General features: G+C 42.7%; 1 long non-coding RNA gene across 1 annotated transcript in view; it reads left to right on the top strand.

Annotated features, from left to right (window-relative positions):
* The window catches only part of LOC111270745 (uncharacterized), a 46,306-nt gene extending 20,607 nt beyond the window's left edge, over positions 1 to 25,699 (top strand). Inside the window, exons 2-3 of the long non-coding RNA XR_002686450.1 lie at positions 22,549 to 22,667; positions 24,932 to 25,699. This is a non-coding gene — a long non-coding RNA (uncharacterized LOC111270745). The remainder of the gene's footprint in view (positions 1 to 22,548; positions 22,668 to 24,931) is intronic.
* The last annotated feature ends 1,195 nt before the right edge of the window (positions 25,700 to 26,894 follow it).

Here is a 26,894-nt window from a genome sequence, read left to right as displayed (position 1 = left end):
CTCTAGAATAAAGCTGCTTTTCCGTCTTTATTTTCGAGGCCCTGTAAGCGACTTCTTCCAATTTCGGACTAGACCGGGGTATGGGGGAGAACGAGAAGCAACAGCAGTGGGACATGACACAAAACTTGGCGTTGCCTTGGCCCCCCCCCCGTGAGAACGATATTAAACGGAAACCAAAGTCGAAGTGGGACGAGCACTGCGATTTATCTAAAATAGAGTACAGCTAGGGTACAAATAGATAGAATAAATAAATGCGAGTCAGTGATTAGAAACATGCCTAAATATTAAACTCTCGAGGATCAGGCGATAAACTAAATACTCATATGATGAAAGTATTCTCATGCGATTCTTTGTGGATCTTCATAATCTTTATGGAGATGCATACATAGAAAGTTAACGTTGTATGATTAAAGGGTGTTGAAAAGTCAAGGCGTTTCGTGACTGAGCACTTGAGAACACGGAAGTTTAATGAAACATGATTTACTGGAGTTGTGCTTGATTTGATTATAACTAGGGCAGTGTGTAGCGTTGAACGTAAAACCCTATATCCACCTAGTTTATTTCATTGGAACATCCAGCTATACATCTTTCACAGATCATCTATAGATCTCCGAGTATTGCCTATTTCGATTCTCTCGCATTTCAGAATTTGAAAGAACTTCAAGTTTAGAAAAAAAAACAAATATGTAGTCATAGTTACGCGTTCTGCACGTGCTACAATAAAAGTGTAACTTTGAATGTAAAAAAGCTTATTTTCCTGAACCCCACTGATCAATATAGAGGAGGTTACTTCGTGTCGTTTTTACGATAGACCGACAGGGCGCTGAGACGGCTAGCACAGGACGCACCTCCGCTGTCAATCTGCGACAACAATCTGCAAAGGTTACCTCAATGAAGAGGGAAATTTCAATACAAAAATATGTTTGAAAAAGTATCAAGCGCGTTCCTCTTAATTAACTCTTTAATTTCTTGTCCATTTTAACACATATTTTATCTAAATCCATTTCCGCTTATAATTAGGCTAGGTATGATTCGTACATCAGTGGCACTAATGTTGATGCGGTGATAGCCGCTGTAATTCGGATTTGCCTTCTGATACCTGGGAAACCTCTGCAGCACTTTTCAGGTTACTTCAAATCCGATCATTACTATGATAGCGTTCCCCCAAGCAGATATAAAGGTTATAAATCTCGTCGAACGAGCACGCCGATCGCCTACGGGTGCCGATGAGCTTCAGACCGAAGTCATTCACAAGCAAACGGTTCGACTTCACCCTTTTCGTTCGGCAAAATGAATAGTCTGCTAAAATGTGAAGCACTTTATTGCCGAAACGATCATCGATTGAAGGTTTTATGTTTACAATCTTTTTTCTGTAGATTTTGTTACTCCCGATTCAACTTCTAAAGATCGCAGGAAGCTTCCATGTTTAGTTGAGCTTTCTCTGAAACCGTCACGCCGAGGCTGTGACGTCTGATGTAGAAGTAGCTCCTGCCAGATTTTAAGATTGTGTCCTGCCGCTATAAAGTAACTCTCATTTTCAATCAAGCATCTTGTATTGGTGCAATCATAAGCGATGAAATGTTGTTAGGCGCTCACAGTGCGTTAGAAATTTCATGCTTGATTTAACATGGGAGCATATAGGTACATATGGGAAAATGCCTTATATTTACAATTACATCGAGCCCGCACGAACTGATCGCGTTCGTGTGACAGTTAGTTTGTGCCATCATACCACATTAGAAAGAATACAGGCGTTTTCGATTACTATATCTGGCAATAATTATTGTTCCAGTTTCAATAAACGCTTTCCATTTCCGGAACTCGAACAGAAATTGGTTTTTCCTCCTAAACTAAAGTCCTCCTAAAGTTTCCACATAAATTTATAAAAGTAGTGGGTTATTAAGTCAGGAAAGACATTGGGTCATTTCGCACTGTTGCTCTTCTCGCGCATCTTTTCCAGTTTACGTGTTGACTACGCGGGTAGCCCCAGCCGGCTTATTTTAAGCTCGAGAGAACATACGCACCACAAGGCTATGATTTAGGCGATTTCCGAGGGATTTCTATCAAAGTCATGTTGAAATGCCCAATGATAGAAATACATCAATCGCAAAAGGAAACGATTTCTCAAGACGTCTATTACATTTCGAGGAAATAATGACTCATTTTACGAGCTTGAATAATTTCTCCATTACAGCGCATATTCATACTCGAGTCACATCATATTCGTGCGTGTACCCACTACAAATCGTACTCATTTTATCGGCTAACGTCCCCAGCTCTTCCATATGTTACCTATTATATGTTCCCGGTTGATCTCTAAGCGACAGTGCAGTACTATTACCCGTTATAGCAAAACGTAGCGATGGCATTCTCTGTGAATGCTTCAAGTTATTCCGAGTGTTTCTGTGTGCACCGCCAAGCGGTACGCGGTTCTTCAAGTTTTCTATTTATATATTGGGGTGGGGGAGGGGGGCAGGGTTGTACTAAGGCCAATAGAAGTTAGAGGCTGCGGATGATTGGCTAACATACATAGCACCCTTGCTCTCTACACGCGTCTTTTTAGACCTGTACCATTTTGTTCTGAATTTCTGTCTCTGGCTGTCCTTTAATCGGTCTGTCCATCTGGCTTTTCCGCTGGTTTCCGCCTAGGTAGTGGCTGATCACTGCTGTAGACATAGTTTTCCATTAAATTACTTCACGGTTAGAATGATGATGATAACGGCGACGGTCGCTGGCCTGCCACAACCATTTAGGCTGTCGGTGGGATGAGCTTAGCGAAGTGTTTGGGTTGTAAGGGGTAACGCGTGAATTAAAGGGCTCCCATCACTAGGCCTTGGCCGCCAAACCACCATTATTAGCAGCAGCAAGCAGATCATGTACCCGTTACAGGATAGGATGCCAAACTACCCGACCTTTGCCGCATCGTTCACCACTGTAACCCCAGAACAGAGCATTCTGTTGGACGTCATTGCCACAACTGTGCCTGTTGGCCGCTTTCGTCCTAGATTTCCTGTTTGCTAGGCAGGCCTCAGCTGATGGGACCATTTTAGCCTCATTACAGAGCAAGCAGTCGGAGCAAGGCTTTTGATTGGCAAGGGATTCCACAAGCAACAATGGATCAGTGAATGGCTGCTACCTTGATGAGAGGTATAAATTGTCCCGTTCGTCTATTAACTCACCTTTCGCTCTCGTACTAGATGACATGGACTACCCATGAGCAGACCATCCCAATTTTCGCGAACGGGTCGGGTAAAAAGAGGCATGTTAGGTATGCTTTATACGGAAAAAGATTAGGTATCTAGTCAGTTAAAAGGATGGTCCCGCAAAACGTCGAGTGAAGGCTATTCCGGTAGGACGATATACAGGTGACCATTAATGGCAGTAGAATCAGTAATAGCGCACGGTTTCTTTCGTACAGAAAAACAGCAGGCGGAAGTAATGCCGATTGGTTTACGTATCGTATGTAAAATTGTAGGTATTTATTTAATAACAAAGAATATTCGGACAATCTTTACGAATACATATAAGCGTGGTGGGTGTAGATTCGAAACTAGCAATACACCGAGCTCGTGGGGTCCGAAACAGCGTATGGCGGTGTCGTAGATACAGGTCAAAACATCAATTTTAACAAAATCAATAATAGATGAATTTTTTGGACGCTTCGTAATTATAAAAAAATAAGCAAACTATTACTGTGTACGCATTCTTCTTTCCCATTTTATTTTCCATTCAAAGCTTCACGGCGCACAGGGTCAGCTGTATTCCAGTCAACTTTGTACTTAAAGTAAGTCAATTTAATTTTTCACAACTTTATTTCATATGAAGCGTCATTAGAGCTGAATTTGTGCAAAGTATAAAAGAAAATTGTGCGTTTATGTACCACTCTCTCGAATAGTAGCTCCCTCCAAGGAGCAGGAACAGGACTACAAAGACAAAATTCAACCATCAAAATACGATTCGAGGATTGTTCACTCTGCGGGCCTCATTATTTAGTGAATAAAACGGCACTCAAAAAATTAGGTACGTCTATATAAGCTAAAGGTGTTGAAAAATAGCAGATAAATTGTCTATCTGTGCCTCTATCTGGGCACACGACGTTTCTTTGCTGAGCCATATGTGAAACTGAAGCACAACTATTTATTGGTTAAGTTAATTTCGAACTATTTACAACAGAGTAATTCTTTTTCTGTTGCACTCAACTTTACGCCCATCCCACGTAAACTCACGCCAAAGATCCTCCAGCTTGGACCAGAGCATGAAATTTCTACGTATTGGCAGCATACGTTATAGCATGAATACGTAGACAACTCCACTATTCTCTGATATTTAAATTTCTAGCACGTTTGAGAATTTTACGCAGTTACGATATAAGCTACGTACGCTTTTCGTGAGAAATCTGGGAGGAACGAAGCATCTACGTTCCCTAATTAATTCCACCAGAAGGTCGTGATTACCTTCTAGTTATTCCCTATCACAAATATACGCATAGACATCTTACTTTTTCGTAACTTCCTTAAACATACTATCTACTGTTGCTTCGAACTGCGAAGCGCTGTGTAAAGCTTCTAATGTAATGGCGTTTCGTAGGACCATCAGCACTGGCTATTTGTTGTCTAGTCGTGTGCTGATGAAGATCTAATAAAGAAGTTGTGTGGTTGCATGGATAGTGTGACGCCATCGTTGCAATTTGTATAGATGACGGGATACAGATGGGCTTGTGATCGAATATTTAGCCAACCAGGCTGATTGTGAGCGTCAAGCCTGACCTTCGTAGCGCGCCGTCAAGATCTACGAAGTTTAAATAGGCAGCGCTACTATTTGTAGGTAGATAAAACACTGAAAGAACACTTCAAGCGTGTCTACGCCCTGAGCTTCCTGCACCTTTCGCTACGCTCGTACACAACAGCGGCAGCGACTGACAGCCCTGTAGTGCTCGCGCATGGCTTCGTTACCGAACACCAGCGCTTCTTTTTTTTTGAAGGCGATATTCAGCCACTTCGCAGTTACCGAGATTGGCTGCTTCGGGCAGAATCTCTAAACTCCGCAAGAGACGACATTGTTGGCGTCAGCGTGTGTCCTGTTCCCGAGATTACGATCGATGTCTGCGAAACAACCGAATCTTTGGCTGAGTGTTCGTCTGTCGACGAAGTGTCATCTTGAAGGAACTTTTCGGGTCGAAACATTTAAATCGACACTCTGCCTATAAGGTACTCAGTGTCGTGCTAACTTAGCTTCATTGCAGAACTAGCTGCAGCTCCTTTTAGCCGCTTGACCGTAGCGCCTCGTTTCGACTGGTGAACACCTGCGTGGCGTTCATAAGAACACACCTTGCCGCCCCAACGGCAGCAGCAGCAATAACAACGACAGCACTGTCAGCACCTGGGAACATCCGGGTAAGAAGATTCACGGGCCAAATGCCTTCGTGGCCACCGCCTCTGACGACAGCAGCCTCAATGACAGTGGAGGGGGGTAAGGCATTGTCACCTTCATCACTACGAAGCAGTTGTTATTTGTGCTGTTGCCAATGTTACCCCTGCATCGTTGTCATTGCTGGCTCAGCCTGGTCGTGCCATCACCACAGCAGCGACTGCGTCTAGAAACGTTAGCTGGCGAAGTTCGACTAACGCCGCCATCGCCTCTGTTGCCGCTCTGACCGAATGCTCCGTTTGTTACCACTAAGCAGATTGGGAGGACTCACCGAAGTAGAGAGAAATTGGAAAAGCCACAGTGTTCCTGTATGCTTTCCGCTGCTGCGCAGCTTGCAGCAGGACCTAGGCTAGCGCCTCTATTCGTCGGTTGGCAACCCGTTTCTCGGCTGCCATTCGTCTCCTTCGTTGCTTATCGCTAGCTGGGGAAGAGCGTAGTCTTTTCTTCATCTCTTCTTCTACTTTCTTTTGTCGGCTGCCTCATATCCGTGGGCGAGACGACACCAAAGGCGGTAAAAGCGGTGAAGCCGTCATCAGGTTACTCGTTGTGGCTCCGTAGCCTAACGTCCAGCCCAAGCAACCATCCAACGACCTGTTCTGCCATCAAACAAGTTACTCGTCAGGGCAACAGACCAACGAGCTGGGAACGATGCAGAGAAGGCCATCGACACGACAACAGAGTCCCAGAACAGAGCGAACAAGGTTAGGTGCACAGTCTCGGTTTACTTGTCGCACCCGCGTTGTCACGCACAACCTCGCTCATCCGCCGTTACTCCACAGGCGGACAACCATCTGCTGACACTTACCGCTATTACTCCTGTAGGAACCGTCTGGCAGTACAAGCGCGACGCCATGTTTGGCAATCGGTAAGTGACTAAAGAAAGAAGTTGTCGTTGACGTGTGCTCATGAGTAAAGTACGATAGCACTTTGGCCTAGTAGTTGTACTAGTGGTAACAATGAAGGCAGAGGACATGTCCTGAACATTTCATTATGGACGAAAACAAATCTATCGGGCTATGCCCATTTTAGAAAGTGTTTGCTTGAATCGTTGTTGTGACCTTTTTATTCACCTGCATGATTGGCTAAGGATGTTGCCAAGGTATCATTAGGTTCATGTGAATAGCGTATGTAAAAAGGCCATTTGACGCACAGATGAAACAAGTCCAAACATAAACTGACGTTCAGTGTTTATGGGCAGCCTAAAATTAACAGTATTTTTTCAATGCGTTGCATCTACATTTACGAGGTTCCTTCGTTGATTTTTAGTCTGCTTCTCACTTTACCAAATACGATCCAACGGGTATAATAGGATAAGGAAGATATATTAATTATTAAGAACTTGTTCGGCCTCAGAAAAAGACGCTGAAAAATAGAGAAATCAAAGCATCGATCACTGATTCGAAAGTAAATAATTGTTTCCAACTTGTACACCATTCGTTCTGTTTCTCTTCAGTTTCTCATAACCCCCTTCTAGTAGAACCCAAGCAATCAATTTGTATTTGATACTGATATAGTTACGTCGAATCAAAGCCACTTTTGCGGGCATCGGAGTCGAGCCAGTTACTACCCTGCTTTTTTCCGTCAAACTATCGAGTTCGACAGGCTACAGTCAGTTAAGGCACATATTACAGAAAGACGGTCGGGCTCTCTCTCTTCCGAATCTTTCCGTAACTTCAATCTCGGACCCTTTCACAGCCAATGATGAGGGCTCTCTCTTTCTTCCTTTGTTTTCCTTTTCTTCAACAACTTCACTTTTCCACGCTCCATACGCACTCTACCTACGATGTCTCTCAGGAGACGTCAGTGCCGATGCTCGTGCCGTATCGCTGTGTTAATAAGCTGCCAGAAATGGTGACGCGGTTCGCTGACAAGTGGCAGTTGTAACTTTATTGCTTGGTGACAGGAAGCAAATCAAGCTTTTTTACCTACTTGCTCTCTTGAATCAGCGGTGGACGGCGTGCTTGCATCTTCAGCGAGCTCCGGGTCTATTCTCCTTTTAGAAGAGCAACTTCCATGTGCTGGGAACTCTTGTCTTCTCAACATGCCAGTGGTCACGGTTGTGCTAATTATCGCTCAGTTGCCAATGCAGCAGCTGAAGAATTTAGATTATGAACACAATCATTACGGAACAGACAGATTCAGAAAAGCTCTCTTTTAAACAAACGTAACAGCTAGAGGTTACGTAACGATAAAAATGATCGCCCGCTTGTAACCCGTCCGGTAGCTTCCCAATTGGTTCCTTCGTCGAATAATAAGAGCTTGGGTTGGGTTGAATGATGGAGCACAAAGGAAAACTAATCAATTTTAAGTGGATATAAATTAGATATGACAAATAGAAGCTTAGAGGTCAATTCAGCCTTCCTCAACGACAAAACAAAACGGTATATTGGAGAGCTTTCTGGCGAGGTAAAACAGGGAGTTTAGTTCATAAACAGAACTAACCCCTCGGGTTTTTCTTGAACAGCAACCCGACAAATAGTAACGAATAAACACCCAAGAGAAAACATAGCATGCCCAATTTATTCAAGTTGATTTGTTTAGTAATCACGTTCATCCCATACTAGAGGCAATTACGTGCAAAGAGAGTATCAGAGAAAACGGAGAAACGCTTCGTCGAGTAGAATGATGATGCGTCAAGCCGTACCCGGTACGTCAAAAGCTTATCGCATGATAACTGCAGTAATGATAGCAATATTAATAATACGCACAGTAATGTAACATGTAATAATAACACTGATATAGCTAACTTGATAGACAATAATACAGGTAACGTTCCTGTCTATTTACATGTGCTCCGAAACTGTACAAGGTATTTGTCGCTTTGGCTACAATGTTTTTTTGTCATGTGCAATATTCGACAGAAAAGCCATGATCAGATAAGCTAATAGTCTGTTTAGTTCAGTTTGATAAAGATTCACGTAAATTTATCTGACCCACTATAGTGCTAGATAAAAGATTATAAAATGTGTAGCGTAGATAATTTGTGAGAAGCTAACGACCCTCTTAAGCGACCTGCCTTTTTTGATGACATGTAGCACATGTGCATTTGCATTCCAATATGACATATTTAGGTACCCTAACGCGTCGTTACCCCACAGCGCTCCGTCGTTTGATTTCGATCTTCTGCGGCTGCCGTGCATTCCGCAAATCAATATAGAAGCAATTACTTAATCACCGAATTGGTTCAGACAGATTACGTTACGTCAACAACTCAGGACCGATTGGTAACCCAATATTGTCGGCCGCCGGCTGCTATCGCTAAAAACGTCATTAAAAAAATTATTTCTCTTTCCCACATTTACTTGTGTCATCTGTTACTGTTTTAGGAAAAAACGGACGTTCAAGCAATTGACGGCGGACGCAACGATATGCCTACAATAATAAAACAAATAAATCACTGTGGTCCTTTACCTAACTCGATCCTATCGATTTTGCTGTGAGACAGCTGAGCTGCATCGAAGAGGGAATTTATATTTTCAACTTAGTCAATTAGGTGAGTCACAGCTATGCGTGTAGCCAATTGCCCATTTCAAATTTTCGACAGGACACCCATATTACTGTTGAACTTGTTACAATATTATACAAGATGCAACAGCTTCGGCTACCGTTGCTACGATCTTCATCACTATCATATAATTATAGAAACATCCTCATCATAGCCCGATGCTGGTTATACCAATTCAGCATACAGTATACTACTTCAGCGAGTTAACTCAATATTTCCCCTTCATCCACTTCATCCCTTGGCAGATAGACATATATAGAAAGGAAAAGATCTGTTGGTGATACCCTTTTCTTTAGCAAGCGTGGCGGATGGCTGGATACGAACAACGCGCAGTCTTCAGATATGGTTCACCATAGTTCAATCCTCCTCACATCGTCTGGGAATTCGTCTGTTACGTCAGATAACAGTCGGATAGCTCGTCTGATGAACGTTTTGGTTCTTGTCGGATTTCCAAAGAAATCCCATGCCTCGTCATGGTTAGCGTAGGCCGACCTGATGTCTGTTAGCACTCGCGCTATCTTCTTAGAGGGTCTTATCTCGCTTTTAGATGGTGCATCTCCATCTATTCTTGCAGCTACCGTAGCTACGTTTTTGCTAGACTCGCTACGTTCAGTTAGTGGGCGTGTTTTATGTTAGCTGATCCCTTCCTGTCTTCTTTGTGACCTATATACATGGACTCGCATATACACAAGCGCGGATCTCTGAAGCAGGAAATTGCGAGTGTCAGGTAGACATAAGCTATTTATTGTTCCATTCCCATTGTTCTTTTCCTCCGCACACGAAAAAGGAGAATCAGCAACAACTTCTCCTTGCAAGCACTTTCCTGTGTGATGATGAGATTGATGGCGTGGTCGGTTTGTGACAGCGATTCGAGAGCATTAAGAAAATAGGTTTATGCGTCGTATCTATACCTGCAAACTGAGTTGCTGATGTGTAGAAGTGGTTTGCTCGAACGGCAACAGAAAAGATAGGGTCTAAAGGGGTGCCTAATATGCATAGAAGCACTATCGTGTCCAATAGAACAATAAAAAAAAATTAAAATGGCTGTTAATTACAAAGGTTTTTCTTAAGAGATGTACCTACGGACATTTGAGTAGTTCCTGCGCAGGAATAGGTTCGATATCGCTACACTTATCTACATTTAGGTAGATTGTTGCTTAGAAAGTGTACACTATGTCACGCACGTCTCTCATAGATATTATCATAATACAGCTTTAACAGGCATTAGTAAAAAAAACATCCTCAGTTACATCTTGCTGCAAAATGACTTTAAATTATCGCCCACCTGAGTGCGTAAATATTCGTCTGTTTTAGAGATTTTCCCGTGGTATGTAATCGGCTTAACTAATACTCTTAGGCCCTAACTAAGAGATGACTGAGAGATGACTGACAAGACGGGCTCTGCTGACCCACCGCGCCCTCCAATATTGTGGCCCATTACGAATGTGAGGTTTACAGAAGGCCGTACAAAGATATATATATATATATATATATGTAGGCCCTATTAGAGGCGGCTTGCAAGTTTTAAGAAGGTGCTAGCTGTCACCAACGAGCTGGATTAGTCGTAACAATCCACGTTGATCTGATCGCCTAGTGTCATCTATTTATTTTGATTTGATGTATTCATCACAATGAGCTCCCTAACATAATCAAGCGACCGTTTTCCCCCTGTCGCTGAGCTCTGCTGAATTCTTCTAAACCGGAACAATACCGAACCTATCCTCTTTCGATGCCCATCGAGCCATGTAAAGCTCAGCTAACGTATGTAAAAAAGATTCAATCATTTCGTACCCGATTTTACTTCAGTTAGCAGGTTAAACAGTGAAAATTATATATATATATATATATATATATATATATATAAAGTTCCCTTCCAACAATAACTAAGCGAAAATGAAACTGTTTATGATAAACTGAGGAAAAAAAAACGAGAATTGATAAAGGATGCTCTTTTTTTCGTGAAACAACACCCCAATGAGATAGACTGCATATGTACCGAACACATACGTAGCAGGCCTCCATGGCAGACCGTACATGACACACTATGTTACGTGCTACACTCGGACATGCTTAACCAAGTGCCCAATATATAAGTTATAGCCACCGTGATGCAGACCAGGCGGCTGAATTTGCAAGCAAATCTTTGACAGTTTACTGTGGCTGAGGGATTATGCTTACGGGATGACTATCAGGAGTTGATCGGTCAGCTATTGTTGTGCTTGGCAGATATTTCAAACTTATGCTAGGTTAGAATGGCTGTGATGGAGTGAGATGGGCGACAGATATTATAGTAAAAGCTTCGTTCTAGCCTGACTCTTCCCACAGTTGCCAAGGGACTTCGAGAAGATCTATAAGTTTCATTACCGGTGCGCGCTAGAATATCTGAATGCCTTGTACCTGAAACCCAAATAAGATTTCTGAATTAAATTTCGAATAAGTACAAAAATCAAACCAAGCACATCAATACAATTTAAATACCCAGTTTCGCCGCTGTGCTTCTCGCCTTTGTATTTTTCAAACAGAAGTTTTCGTTTCCGTAAAGCGTTCCAAAAATAGCATAAGCCCTATTCATTCTCAGACTGAATAATGCACCAAATATACATCAGTATGTGTGCATAAGACTTTTCTTCCGCCATTGTGATCGACTGCACAATTTTTTTGACGCTTTCTTTGGTTACCTTATATGCTATATATTACAGCATACGATGTATCGGTGTGATGTTTTAATTGTTTTTAAAACAGTTTTTTTTTGCTGATTCACTTCATTCGAAGGTAACGGGTCTTGGGGATGCTGGTTCAGTATCATTTAGCTATATCTTTTTATCATGTTAGGCAACGCTTGTGCGAATTTAGAAAACAAACATAGCGTGGATGTAATGGCCTTTTTATGACGTTCTTCGGTTCACCGGAACCATATTTATGCGAGTACTGAGTGAGCAGCGATAGAAAGCGACGAAATCAAACAACGAAGCTGTAACCGGTCGTCGATCGTAAAAACTACCACGATGACGGCTAGACGGTCACATGACAAAATAACAATCGACCGGTAAGAAGCATTTAGGGAACCGTACATCGGTTAGGGCCTGACATTCATATTTTCATATCTCTTGCGCAGCCTGTACTTCTAGAAAGAACTCTTGGAAGTACTTCGGAGCGGGATAGGAATTACGCCGAACAGGAACAAGTCAGAAAAGGTAAGAACAGGAGAAAGACACGTAAGCATAAAGAGAGCAAAAGACCCTGACCCAAAACGCCTGTGGCGAACGCGGCGCGGAATAAGAAGCAAAAACGTAATACGCTTTTCTAATTGCCTCCCCACTTGTCGCTGACTCCCCAGTCAGGCTCACTGAGCAGCAGCAGGCAGTTAGTATGTTACCGACACGCCATTGCAACTGTATCCAATTCCCTCGCTCGTTCTCTTACCTTCCTTCCCTCCGGATGGAGGGTGCCGCTTCCTCAGTATCCAATATATCCCGTGAAAGGACAACTACTACAATTCTTCTGCTGACGAATGAAGGACGACTGAACGAGTACGGGATGAGCCAGGTCAGAAAAACGCTAATACTAAGCGAACTTTTCTTGTACCCTTTTATATATAAAACACACGTTATTTAGGCAAGGGCGGCCTGCTAGTACAGCCATGATCAGCTACGTCAGTATCTAATTCCTGAGTAAAGAACTCTAAAAACAATCTTCGTCCATTAATAACATTTCTTTCGGGGGGGGAGGGGGCCGAATGTATACCCTATTATATGCCAAGCTCCTTTCGCTTTACCCTTGTTTTTTTCACTTCCTCCTTCACATTATCAACTAACGTATAAAAGGGGCAGCTTTACTGCTTAACACTGTAAAGCAAAATTTGAACTACTAGAGCTAGTTATTTGCGTAACTAAAATTGTCGCCCTATCCACTGGCCGAACAACCTATATGAGAAAATGGATCACACCGAAGTGTCCTAATTTGTGGCCGAAATGTCATGCACATGGAGCCTGGAAACAGTTGTAAGCTGTTAGTTAATCTGTAACATTGAAATGACGATGGCAATATGTGTGCTTAGTCTATTTATGTTTTATTTATAGGTGAGTCCTTAATTTAAGCTGGTTCGTAATGATCTTCGTCTTCATATATGCTGGCGAGTATAGGCCGTCTTGGTACCTCCGTCTGATTCTAACGCATTAACGTACGATTCCTGTCCCAATTACCCTTTTTAGTAGTTCATCATCACTACTAAATATCTATATTTTGTGCATGCGTTTCGAAGCTCTTAGGATTCGTATCGCAGGTCAGCGAACCCTTTTCGTCAATAGTCACAAAAGAACAAGTAGACATTAAATGGTAACTTTTTGATAAATCCGTGTTCGTATCATCATTCTTATGTCTGGTGGCGCCGGTCTAGGGTGCATCCCACCCAAGGCTCGATAACCGTCCGCCGTCTCTCTATATTTTCACAAATAGCTACTTTATGAAATTGTCCATATAATTAATACGTGCGCCAATTGATGCCAGCGAGATTCATCTGTGTGTTTGGTGATATCTATCCGACTTTCCGTTGGCTGAATTAAGCAGCTGTGAGGCTTTTACACATTCACTATCATACAAGCGCGTTGAGAGTCACTGAGCTATAATTCTCAATAATCATACAAGGAATGTCGATTCCCCTCTAATTATCGGGCGTTCAAAGCTATTTTAGCTGATTTTTCCAAACTGCCGAATCGCTTGAATACATATATCACCTCATACCGAATCATTACTTCCTCTTTCTTTCGTACCTCGTAGCAAAGAATTATCGTTTACTTTATTTGTTTTTCGGCCTCGTTCAGACTTCGACTTTTAACATTACCGACCTAGCTTGTGCCAACGCGTCCGTGCAGCAGGCTATCCGGCGTTTTTCTTTTCTACAATGTGTTCATAAATCACCGCCCCTCCACCCAGTTTCACTGTTCACTGCTCGTTCCTGATCACTTCTTTACTGGCGAAATTTCATTTTTGTTTTTTTGCTTTTCTGTCTCCATAATCTATTTATATTTACATCCTTTTTCAAAAACTGCACGTCTCTACGGATCCCTTATTCTCGTGCAGACGTTTTCTCCCAAATCGCTCGTACTGCCGGTGTCGCTTTCAGCACGGCCAACGTCAGCCGCGCAGTACTAACGCCTGATTCGCATATCTCTTTAGATTGCCCACCATTTTCGTTGCCGTCATTTCTATTTCGTTACTATAGAAAGCTTTCCTATTTTTCTTTCGGTTTATCCGCCCCCGAGTTCCATTCAATTTTGCCGTTTTTTACCATTCCCAATAATAACGAAGCCTACGGCGGTTCCTTATGACCCCATTCGTCATGTCCTATTCCTCAATTACCTGGTGCTCTCGACGCGGCCGGACGGCGTTTTCGTGCGTTCCTCTCTCCTTGTTTTACCCCTTTACTTCAACTAGCCGTTTCCAATTCATAGCGAGATAGAGGGCGAAGTACGTTTCGGTTGCGTCCTTTCTGCCGCCTTGAACACGTTACGAGAGGCAATTTTTGTACCGATATCAGCGCCGCTAGCTCCGACTGTTGCTGGCGCTACAGTATGCGTCATGGCTCTGATCTCATACCTCTTTTCAGTTTCCGTTGTTCTGCTGCTCGCGATACGCCTTCCTGCTCTGCACGCTCGGCGTACTGTACGGCGGAACGCGGCGAACACTTTGGGAAGCTCAGCCAGCGAATGGGGTAGCTCGAGAAGTAGACCCTTTAAAGTAGGCATTCTCCACAGCATGTACCCCTTTTCTCGTCTGGTGGCTGCTTCGTTGCAACAACAGGACGCGGTAGCTGCAGACATAATAGTGACGTAGTATTTAGCGTGAGCACGTAACGACCGTTTTTTTTTATCAGAAGTCCTGCGAGCACCCTTTTTTGAGCCTGCGAGTTAACAGGCTTTGTTGGCATTCGACCACCCATCTTGGCAGGTTCCGCATAAGGGGAAGATGAAGAAAAGGGTTAGGCGATATTTGGAGCCGCAGACTAAGCGGAGTACTAACAGGAGACAGTAGGGAACCGCGCCTTGAGTTCACCGCCCATCTGCGTGTGCCACTATATAGACAGTGGGCAAACGTGACCAACAGCGAATATTGTGCGTGTTAAAAAGAGCATACAGAAACAACTATACAGATACGCACATACTTACACATGTTGATGAGATAATGTGGGAATACGCATACTTCTTCGTTTCGTTTTCCGGCGGGCTATAGACACGCATTTGAATGCCCGACGTACTATGATACTACAAACGGCAGAACTGAGATAAGGTAGGATGATAAAGGTCAAGGAAATGTATGCGACGGACATTGTTGTAAAATGGGTCGAGGCAAAGCCTTCAGCCTACAGCTACACTTGCCCTGTTTCTCCACCCTATATTCGTCAGGCCAAACTGACTGGCATAGACAATAGGGTAGAGCATAGCTGGTACTGCACTGCGTCAACATGTGCTGCGATATAGAACGCGAAGATAGGTGTGGTACCAAAGGGACCCTTGTTCCTCGTCTCCCGCCGTACTAATAGTAACAACAGTTTGATATAGTGGCGAGAGAAAGACAACCGCATGAGGTGGGCTAGCCGTCCACTCAGTTGTTAGTATTCACAACGAACGACGTCTGTGACGATAGTGACGATTAAGACTGTTATGATGAGAAAAACAGGGCAACGAGGTAGAAATTCATTATTTTAAAGCTGGGCTCCTTACCAGCGAGTATGACATATAATAAACTTTTTGTCACTGAGTGAAGAGAGGTTCAGGCGAGTCAAGCATTTAAAGGATGGCTCCATATCTGAACTCGTAGATTTTAAACGGCCAAATCTTAAAAAAGATGCAGTCACAGTCAGATCAGTACACATACATATACATGTGGAAGCTATATCATAACTTCCACACTAGTTTAGATCGGCAAATTTTGTCATAGAAATGCGCTTAAAATCGAGTATCGGACCGCGATACATGGCGTATTTTTAAGCAGCCCGACCCCGCATTGCTCTTTCACTAATTTTCCAGACGATTTCTTATGCAAAGCTCCATTGCCGTTGTTTGTGCACGTTGCCAGTGGTTGAAAACGGTTTTTCTACTTTGTCACTATGACAAAAAGACGGCTCTTAATGTCATTCCTTCCAAAAAAGTTTTATGGCTAAGCTCTGGTGTACTTTACTATATTGTAGAACTTGAACCTTGACTACTTCACTGTAAGGGAACTATTATTGCCAGTCTTTTTTATATATACACTCACAGTTCGATTGAGGATTGAAACCTGGGCATGGCCACTGAAGTTGCTCGCTGCTTCATACGTTTTAATATACGAACGTAAAGTGCGGCTCTTACCTGAAAAATTGGATACGAAGATAATTCACATCAGTTTTTGTTTAAGCTTCAAATATAAATACTGAGGTGCTTACCTTAGAATACTTATCATTTGTAGTTTTACAGAAAAAAAAAAAAAAAAAAAAAACAGCTCGCTGCAAGTAATGCGATATTGGACAAAGGAAAAACATTTACGTTACTATATTATTATAACAGTATGCACAGTTGTTCAGAGAAATTTCAGATAATTTAAAACTGCAGGCCAAAAACGATTTTTCTTTACCTATTACTTGTCCTGATTTCGTCTTGTCTATAATCTTTACGGCCTATTTACGCAGGAAAACAGTTTAGCCAGATAGTCAAAACAAAAAGCATTAGCAAGGCAGGCTCACCGAGTGACGGACGCTCCTATTAGGCAAGGCGCTACGTGAAAACAAACTAAAGAACCCAGAAACCGTCTACACAAAGGGATATCATTTCCCTTTAGACAGGCGAAATGAGTAGCTTGATAAGTTTCTTAGAATGTCCACGAACCTATAGCAAATACGTTAAGTGCCATATATATATATATATGCGCTTGTAAAAGTTGGTAACTTCTTTCCCTACGACGTGTTCTGGAGACCGATTGTGTTGGCAATGGAAGTAACGAACAACGAAACCAATTTTAGTTAATCTCGTTTGTAGGTAATGATATCTTTATAAAGCATAGAAGATGCCAATATATGGATCTATAAATATAGCATTTCTCTCTGTTTTATAGCTGCTTGTCGACTACAGAAATACCGCTTGAGGTGAAATTAAAAGCAGACTGGCTTACTTTAAGTACAAACAGAATTATGCTGATAAGTTTAGGTCCGGGTAACCTTGCTTGATAGTGCACCAAAGGAATTATTGATACACTGGCCTTCCTCTAACGGAACAGTATAAGCTCGTACTAAATAGGGGAGCAGACTTATGTTGGCACTGTGGCTAACCGTACTTCTGTTGTCTGGAGTGAGTTGATACCATTTGTCAACCCACTGAGAAGATTTATCTTTATTGCGATGGTCTAGATCTAGGTGATCTGGACGAGGGAATGGTTCGTTATAACAATGGAAAGGACTAAAATCCAGTAGCAATAGAAAAGCTTAATTGCAAATGCTGTCATTGTACCTGCGATTACGTTCGATTTGCGGCAGTTCGAAACTGACACTATGCCTGGCAAAAAAACGATAGATTTTCTTTCATTATTCCTTTTTGTTATGCTAAAGAAGATGCGCTATTTATCAGAGACTGCACTTTGTGTCAAAGTTCATCAAAACGAGATACCGACACAGACATATATTCTGAATAAAGGTTTACGTACGGGTCCAATCGAATAGGTGCAGTGGAAAATTTATGAGCTTGCCACCTAAGCAGAGACGCACTCAGGTGTGAATTGGAAGTAAATCTATGGATAGGTGAGACCATAACTGTATAGTTCGTGACCTTTAGAAGTAGTTAACTCCACATTCGCAATGGAAATAACTTGCTAGCAACAACAATTAGAATAATAGTAATAACTGATGCTGTCTTAAAATATAGAGGCATTCGGTTGTTGGAGAAAAAAAAGCCCGGGCAACGGTTGTTCGGGGAACATCGTTTCTATTAGCTCTTCTATTCTAGCTAATTAACATACGCCACTACTGCTAGCATGGTGTTAACGAGATGATAGAAGCTTTCATAGAAATCTTATAACATATACATGGTACCTAATTGAACGAGATACGAAGCTACGAAGTCTCTTGTACCTCGTTTACTAACCGAAATTGGGTTGAAAACAGGTTTAATAATGTGTGTATACGTCTCGCATCAATCCTGGTAATCCTAGGTACAGTATTTAGTGAACTTCATCATTTTCGATGGCGGTTCAAGCTTCAGTATGCTCTAATATCATATCGCCTATTTTCGGGTATTTTGGATTAAGATAGCGCAAGACATACGGAAACCATTATTATGACCACGACGAAAATGCCGCTATACTAGCAGCTGGAACACTAACCGATCACATCGAGGAACCTAAAATAACTTACTTTCAATGAGTCATTATATATTTAGCTCGAGCTGTTACGTGCTTTCACATAGCCACATACCTTCCAAAAGGATGATTAAATATCTAAAAAGAGCTTCACGTAATGGTTTTAAATAATGGATAATGGTTTTGGTGTTGTTTTAAAGACAAGTGCCACGGGCACTGTCCGGGCCAAGGACTAAAATTTGCACGTTCATTATGTGAACCTGTATCTATGGTACTGTAGGTAGAGATGTACTCAGACAAGGGTCTTACCTGCACGTGAAACGCTGAAATACGTTCCAGTATTCAGTTATTAGGGCATAATCGAAGTATCGGATATTCTACATTTTGTTCTGACGAGCTATGCAAATAGCGTTGCAGGACACGAAAGTGCTTCCCACTAACCAAATCGATTGATTTCCTTTTTTGTAGTAGCGGATTTCTTTTTTTCAGTGTCTTGAACGGTGTTTTAGCAGGGCACAGTGGGCGGTGACGAGCGTTTGGTTATCTGAAGATGTCTGTATGATGGTCGCCTTAATTTGCATTGACGTTTCCAGCGTTTAGTCATCTGTAGTCGTTCAAAATTTTTCTGTGAGCTCGTGCTCCGTAGCCACGAAGACGGAAAGGACCTGGATCAACCGCATTCAGCTACTCCCATCTGCTACATTGTGGCGCGCTGGGCTATACGAGAATTTAGCAAAAACAGTGGTTAGCAGTTCGGTAGCAGAGCATGCGGTTGTCCTAGATCCGAATCTTTGAAGAAAATAAATTATCCAGTAAGGGGGCGCTTTGTCTTCTCCTCAGCGATTTGAGGGGACTTATGGACAGAAAGGGGCGAGTTGGACCTGATTATTTCTCTTGCCTTCGTCCCCTGATTCGTTCCTTCGTCGCTGTGGAGAAAATTGCGATGATCCATCCTGACTGGGTCTGCGCCTGTGCTGGCTGTATGTGCTGTTGCTGCCTCGGCTGTTTCGGTTACGGTTGGTCTGTTGTTTTCATCTGTTTTCTCTGGTATTACTGCAGCAGACGTCGCCGCTGCTATTGTCTTTGAAACTAACTAGAAAGCCAAGAGAAGATTTGCGGTCATAGTAGGTGCTGACGCGGTTCGATCGAGGCTAGCACTGCTCAGCGTGCAGTGACTAAGTGTTCGGTCCCCTTTGCAGGCTGTGTTGAGTCTTTATGGCAGTTCCTAACAGCATTAGCGGCCTTTATCTAGGACAATTTTAAGACTCGTCAACTGGAAGCTCAAATAACTTCTCACCTCTTTATGTAAAGCCGCTTTGGCTTACCGTCACACTTGATTCGGTCACGTTGCAGCGTTTCAACTCGACTGTTCGGACATGCCCGCCTCGTCGAGACGACCTCCAGGTAGACTACTGCGGTTTCTCGATGACCTCCTGGCCAATATCTGAGAAGGAAACATTCAAATAAAACCCAAACTGGGTTTATCGCTTGGAGGAACAGACGCCATCAACCATCTAACCTGTCTACCAGTTCATGCGGTAAGAAAAGTTTTCGTAGGAAAAGCCTAGAGCTTGCTTGACGAACAAGGTTGAATAATGGAATACAGTGGGCAGCTGGCAGAAGTACAAAAAATCAACGTTGGCACTGGGTGCTAAGTGCCCGTGTTGAGATTGCGTACTAGCGATCAAACGGCTGAAGCCGCCACAGCTAGTTCTAGTACTGCCGCACTAGCTATGTCTGCTTTTGGGTAGGCTCCGTGGTCAACTAGCAAGAAGGCTATAAGGCGACAAAAAAAACAGACGCGCTAAATTGTGTTCCATCATACGTGTTTGTTCACTGTTCCGCACCAGGTAGCGATAATGAAAAACAACAAAGGTCGCCATTAGCATTTTGAAGTTCATACGCTTGCACTGGTTTAGACGCGTTAAAAAAGGTACGCTAATGTCAAGTAGCGTCCAGAAACCAACGAAACTGAAGTGAAGAACCCCCCGAACCATAAATATACCATTTGATCGTTGCTGGTAATCGAAACGATCGAGTTGGACCGGCCAGCCTCGACAGACGGGGGACGTTGGGCAAAAAATAGGGACTCTATTTTTCGAGAAAATTGTTTCATAAGGCGACGTCGGTTTACCGCTAGGTGCTTTATCCCTTGCTAATTGTTTTTTTTCGAAATAATGATGAATTATTTAGAAATATAACCGCAGGCAAAAATTGAATGTATTATAAAATGAGAGATCAAAAACGTATGCAAAAAGCATAGTCAGGACGCTCATGTTCGAAACCGCGCGAAAAGTATAGTGTTTAGGCTATACTATTGTAAGCGAAATTGTACGTGCGATTATTACATGCAATAACTGAAAATGTCGACCTGGCTTGAACGTAGAGATACATGGAAACAAAAACGTGCCGGTTTGTTCGCTTAATATGTTGATACATCGTGTGCAGAGGGTCTGCTCTCCAAATTTTTGTTTTGCGACAGCTAGCTAATGGTACTGTTGTTAAAAGGTGCTTAATATTGTATGAACCTGTGCGCGTGCATACAAACATCCCCAGTTCAGCTCTGGCTGTACCTGGTTGTTTGCCTTTTACGATCGGACGACTGCTGCTATTGTCGATTCTCTAAATGCAGCTTTGCCCCTTCTTGTCCCCTTGTTCCGCTTAGCAGGGGGTCTTTTTGAAGCCATTGCGTTACAGTAGTAGAGGCGGTGGTGGGTTTCCTCCCTGAGTTGTTGCGTGCCAGCCATGCGTGCTCACGCGAGCTGTCGTATCCCGGCAGCCGCTTGGCGGGCGCGAAACCAGACCTGCGCGCGGCTATTTGCGCGTTTGGGAACGACAAGCAGAAAGCATGCGGCAGGATTTAATTGGTTCAAACCCAGCCCCTCCACACATTCCTTTCTCATTTGCCCGTCCCCTTGGGACAGTGTCATGGCTAGCGTATATAGGTCATAGGTTACTCTCCTGCCGCTGATTCTGCTCTGATTCCGCGACCAACTTAGAGCAACGGCTTAAAGGGTAACCGACGAAAAGTATCCGACAAAAAAAAAAAATCGCAAATTTTTCTTTTTCCTCAGTTTTTTTGAACGAGATGAAGGCGCCAATTAAAGAAACACAACCAAGTTGGTTCAACGTTCCTGGATGTAAACATCAGCAGTATGATACAAAAGTTGCCCGTTATCATTGTATTAAATCGCTGGCGTTCGCACATCTGTAGGCTTACATCTAAATTTCTGGCAAGGGAAGACAAACGGCATATATACGGTTCAATGAGCGGCCCAAGAGCATGGTCGGCACCGTCGTTTGGCCTGCACGGCTTATACAGAGAGAAATGAACTCTAACTGTGCATCATTCATTGCTTTCTTCAACTCTTAGCCAGGTTGGGCAGTGAAACAGTCAGGTTTTCTGCTCTAAGCAGCTGATACGCACACAGCCGAGCCCATTGACTTGCCCCATGTAGCTTCGCTGCCCCTTGCCCGTCTTCCTTCTTTCTCCTCTCTGTAAGTATATGGCGGACATCTTAGTACGTACCGCTATCAACCTTCATTGTCACATCCGCTAATACTCTCTTACTTAGATGTTTTCAAAAGTATATTTGTTTGTTGGTGGGTAGCAACCGTAAGAGTGGTTCTGCGTAAACAATACTAATCTTTGTTGCTAGTATTATTATTTTTATTATGACACCGTTGTTGTTGCAATTGCACCTGTGGTCGGTGTGTGGAGTAACAAAATAAACTGTAGACACAGCCTACCGATGTTCAATTGCACATGTTTTTGTATTGACATTATTTTTAGTTCATACAAAGGTATCAAAACCAAATACATAAACAAACAACAACGCTATTTTAACCTTTTCTTTTCGTACAGGCGGTAGACTAGCATAAACTATAAGGCAACGTAGTATGAAAAGATCTAGACCAATTCGTTAGTACTGATCACAAGGTGAATAGCGCTACACAGCTGACGGGTGCCATAGACATTCATCCCCACCCCCGCCTCCCTAGACACCATTGTTTCTTCCTTCGTTCTCAAAGGTCAAGCGGAAATGACATGCCTGTCGTAGTTACGCGAGGAGTTTTTGCGAGGGTAGCCGTCGGCCCATTCCATTGTTATTGCTGTTGTGTGGCCTCTTTTCTTATGACCGCTGCCAGCTGCTCGTTGCAGTGTGTACGCTGACCACATGTTGGATAACCTGTTTTTCTTCTGTCCTCCTCCTTTTCCAGCCCTTCCCTGACCCTACTCAGTTGCCTTCCTTTGCTATTAACCCGCGTAATCTTTAATAGCGTCATAAATGCAGGGTCTCTCAGTTGCGGGCGGCAGCTGCAAGCGTACTGGGCGTGATGCAACAGATCCACAAGCCAGACTTGCACTCTCCGGGGCAGCACGAATTCCAGTACGGACAACCAGCACGAAATGGTGAGATGAGCATCAGACATTTGGTGTCGGGCCGCTTCCGCCGCCGCCGTCTAATTGCGCAGTCCCAATCAACCCTGTTTCAATTTTCTCCAAACAATTTTGTCATAGTTGGGAAGTGATTAACTATCGCTGATACTCGAGAACATACAATATCTTCACCGGCACTAAGAAAAAAAAAAACCATTGAGTTTATCCTTGATGTAAACGGGGAAATACTTACACACGCATAGAAGATACTAGAGATTTACGCATTTTCAAGTCTCGATCCATATCGAACTTCTTGTCCTAAATGTGAATTTTAGGCACTCTGTGTTGCGGTAGAATATTGAGGGCCGTTAGCAAAGCCCATGTATGTATTGTGCCATTGCTAACGAACTGTTTAAATGTTTATGGTGCGAGAATGGTCAATCGAAGCTACGAAAGAACAGATGGAATCCTCACATTTGCCCCTTATTTTTACTGTTTGTCTTTATTCGGCCTTCATTTGAGATGTTGAAACGTTCCTTCAAGTTTTAATGACATCATAGAAATGATTGTAGATCCAACTTGATGAATTACGCAAAAAAAAACTCTCAAAGTTAATTTGCTGCAGGGGCTTACTCAAGTGATTTTCTTCTGGAATCTTTCCGTTCATCCATGCGTAGCAGTTTTATTTATTCTAAGACAGGATTAGAAGTCTTCAACTTTTCAGACAATTTCCTATAAGATTTGTTTTGCCTACATTAGAACAGCAATTTCTTTGTTACGTTCGCGTAACTTACTATATCTGCATACAGTTCACTCCAATCAGTCAGTCAGATTTTATCAAGACCACTTAGGCGGCATCATTCTTAACTGGTTACGGTCGGAATGTCTTACCTTAACCGACTTGGTAATGTAAGCAATTTGAAATTGTCGTTTGTTTTCGCCATCTTTGCTGTCTTCGAATTGATTTTTGATAGAGCGTTACTGGAGGTGTCTAAATCAGGTAAATAAGTTATCAGAAAGGTTTTAGGACTCTCATGTAAGCGACCTTTCCCGAGCTGTATTTTGTCAATTTCCCTTGTTGACTCAGTAAATGTTCATATGGATGTTGTCATCCTTTAATTATTTCAACCTTGACTACAAAGTAAAGATGAGGTTGATTACTTGATCACTCTAAATTACCTAACCCAACCTGAGATTTGAATATGATCACTTACTATAATGACATTTATACCTATTAGGTAGAATTTTTCTTTACTTAAGTAACCAATTTCATAAAGGCTACATTATTTATTTAGTTAATTACTTACTTTTCAGGTTATCTACCTTCCTTAGAAGCAAAAATTATTTAAGGGAACTTGTGGTTGGTATTAAACTTCAAGTTGATGATCCTATACGTAAACATAATAATGCTGTCAGCGCATTAAAACGTAATTGGATTCATTCAGGGAAATTTACTCGACCTTGTCTTAAAAACTTGGCCGGCCTTAATCTCGGAGTTGCCTATAGCTTACAAAACAACTTGCCCTAAGAATTCTCACAAAAAATATGTATGTGGCAAAACAGTTCTATTTATAGATTCAACGCTTGAAGTACAAAATGCTCTTTTTTGGTGTCCTCGTAATAATACCCTTATAGAATCTGGCGAGAAAGACACTGCAGTTTTCAAGTGTAGGTCGCTCGTCACAACTGTCGTACGAGACGAGCTTGCTTATTGGCTCGTTTACATTAATTTGTCTTTATGAAGAATCATATCTCTCGTGACGTTTGGCTGTTGAAGTACGTCCGGTTGGACTGGTTATATGGTGGCTATCGCCGTTTGCTAGATTTCTCAGATTTCTTTGTCTGTTCGTTTACTCCAATGTCAGCAGGTTGCTATCGATTGCCACTAGGAATGAGTGCCAATTGTATCGGATTGTACACACACATCTGCTATGTCGCCTTTGCCACTCCTCTTCGCCTCCTCCACAGAGATGGACGAAAATCGTCAGAAGGTGATGACGTACCTTCACGTGCGTGCGGCGGTGGCGGCGGTGGCGGCGGCGGCGGCGGCAGCACGGCCCCATAGCTATTTTTGTTCCTTCTCGAAACACGAACTCTACCATAGACATGATCTATATAGCTTTCGTCGTCTATATATAGCGGCTTGGTCAACAAGGCATCTCCGTCTCTTACTCATCCATTTTTGTCCCGACTACTTGGCGGAGGAATCAGCCAGCAGAGATCACAAGTCATATTCTCCCGATGTCGACAGACGTTTCTTAGCTACCCATCTTATGGCTATTCTTTTCCCGTAACAGCTCCTCGGGAAATGGGTCGAGAACTTTAGGCGTAAGAACCGAACCATAGACACCGTGCGCCGACGACTACAAAAAGCTTCCCGTTTCAATGCGAATGTATTCCGCAAAAATGCTCTACAGCCATCACCACCACCGCTATCCCTACTGCAGGAACGCAAGTACAAAGATATAGGAGGAATGGATAACTGAAGGCGGAAGCACGCTAGTCAATACTGGTTCATGTCCTACCAGAGGATCAACACGCAACACCAGACTGCTCACCTCACGTCTCGGAGACGTTGTACCCACCGAGCACTACTTTGTAAACGTGTGTATCTTGTAACAAATAATGGATGCATCCATTCGCGGATGAAGTAATGAAAGATACGCATGGACATAGAACTGGTGCACCGATAGGTTGTATGACATGAAAAGATTTTTTTCATATAAAATAAATAATAATTGAAGCTTTTGACAATACTCGACGTTTGATTGCGTTTCGCTTCGTCTATGAACACATGTACATATTTATTATGTTTTTGCAGTATTGATTTTATAGCAAGTACAATATTTCTACTTGAAGAAACAGGATGGCATAAAACATTAGACATAAGCAGACCTTCCAACAATGTTACATCAAAAGTTACGTAGTTTGTTTTATTTAGCAGTCGGCGGAAACTTACTTTGTTAATATCTATATATATATATATATATATAGTATCGGTATGAATAGTCGAAAAACGATAAGGTGTCAACAGGTTTTCACCACCTTAAGGACTTAGTGATTCTATGCAGATGTTCTAGAAAATGTTTAGTTGTAATCTTGTAATAAATTTTTCGATGAGTCGACATTTATTGGCCTTATTTACATGTATATAAGTTATTAAACATTTGTTAGTCTTCAGTCTTAATGATATAGACCGGAATATGAAGTAGATAGCACTAATTAATGCAGGGAAATCTTTTAACTAAGCCGTAAAATAGGTGCGTTATTGCAGCTTTTTATAGTGCACTAACCTATACAGTTTTCAATAAGCTGTAGTGACAACTATCAGTATATTTTGTCCTTATGTTTGCGATTTCGCGCGTTTACACATGCGCACTTGCGATAACGGTGATGCCTACACACTTTTTGCGCAGGATCAAAATTCGCTTGCGTTTTTCCTCTCCTTTTACTGACGCGTACCATATAGGTACAACCGTTCCCTAGTGCCGCCGCCTCAGAACATGTGAGCTGCAGCCACTGCAACGTTTGGAGTCCAGTCGACGGTTTGATTTTCTTTTGTATCACAACCAGATACGACGACGAGGCAGTGCGTTAAGAATAGTAAATGCTTATACTGGACAAAAACAAGGGAGTCAGGTTGTTGGTGCGCCGTAATTGCCAGATACAGGAACGAGAAGGGGAGATATGCGAACTTGCACTGAGTTGCGCTACTGGATTGTGAGGCATGCTGTAATCTATTGCCTTATTTCCTTTCGAACTCCTTGCACCTGCCTGTCTGACCTTCATTGCGAATGCCAACTTCAAGTCTCAAATAAGGCTGTTTATTCGTCGCAGATTTCTGCTAGGAGGCCTTCACTTCTGCTGGTGGGTGTGGCGTTAGAGTTGTTGCTGAGAGTTCTGGCTTGCTTGCTCTCTATCGTAAAGTCCGTCGCATTCTCCGTCTATGTCGTAATGGAGTTGTGTCGTTGCTGCCATCGTCTACGACAAAGACCCTGGCAGCTGACTTCTTATGGTGTGTCGCTGCGAGCGGTACGTTACGATAGACAGAACTTCTTGCAATCAATTCTTTTTTGCCATAGCGCTGGTGGCAGCAAGGTTGCCCCCAGTTCTTTGGCAAGAGAAGGGCAATAAGAGGCCAAAGGCGATAAAGGCATCGGAGAAGTCTATTGTAATAGAAAAAATGAAGGTAGTTTGCCTTTCATAGCTTCCTAGGTTAGACTCAACATCTTGCTGACTCTTCCACAGTCTAACGACGAA

The sequence above is a fragment of the Varroa jacobsoni genome, unplaced genomic scaffold (assembly GCF_002532875.2).
Source record: "Varroa jacobsoni isolate VJ856 unplaced genomic scaffold, vjacob_1.0 contig00081, whole genome shotgun sequence".
In the NCBI taxonomy this organism is placed as follows: Eukaryota; Metazoa; Arthropoda; class Arachnida; order Mesostigmata; family Varroidae; genus Varroa; species Varroa jacobsoni.
Note: the sequence above shows the minus strand (reverse complement) of the source record. Positions and strands in the feature narration are given on the sequence as shown.